This window comes from Octodon degus, unplaced genomic scaffold (genome assembly GCF_000260255.1).
Source record: "Octodon degus isolate 3935 unplaced genomic scaffold, OctDeg1.0 scaffold00198, whole genome shotgun sequence".
NCBI classification, from domain to species: domain Eukaryota; kingdom Metazoa; phylum Chordata; class Mammalia; order Rodentia; family Octodontidae; genus Octodon; species Octodon degus.
Window position 1 is genome coordinate 398,761 of NW_004524774.1, and position 825 is coordinate 399,585.

The following is an 825-nucleotide window of genomic DNA, read 5'->3' on the forward strand; positions in this document are numbered from 1 at the left end:
TGTGGCCAGCTCAGCCCACCAGGGGGCAGGGCTGGCTAGCATGTGGTGCTGGGGGATTGAACCGTGGTCCCTCTGCTTTGTTAAGCTTGTTCTAAGTAGGTGCTTTAGACCACTGAGCCATCTCACCAGCCCCTGGATTGGGTCTTTAAATTTTGGGGCCCTAGTGTTTTTTAGATGTTTATAAATTTTAGAGAGCAGACCTTTATCTGTGTACTTATTTTTCATGATTTTTTTCCAAATTTGTGGGTTGCCTTTTCATTTTGTTGGTAATTTCTTTTGACATGAAATAATTTCTCAGTAAGGGCAGGTAAAAGTTGTTAATTCTTTCAACTGTTTCCCATGTGATTTGATTTCTGTCCATGAACTCTTTGCCTACCTCTACGTCTTCAAGAGCTCCTCCCACTTTCTCTTCCAGGGGATACAGTGTCTCTGCCTTAATGTTTACATCTGTGATCCACTTTGGCTTTAGTTTAGTCCATGTTAATAGAACTGGTCAAGTTAGAGTTTTGGGGATATAGAGAGCCAGTTTTTCCAGCACAATTTGTTAAAGGGGCTAGCTTTCTTCCAGTGAGCATGCTTGGCCACTTTGTCAAAGATATGGTGGCTGAGTGTGTTCCTAGGGGCGTCAGAGTCTTCTAATCTATTCCATTGATCCTCAGGTCTATTTCTTTTGCCAGTACAATGCTGATGTTATCACAGTAGCCTTGTACTATAATTTCAAGTCAGGAATTGTAATGCCTAATGCTTTGTCTTTATTACCCAGACTTGCCTTTGCAATTTTAGGTCATTTCTGGTTCCAGATAAGTTTTAGGAATGATTTCTCTA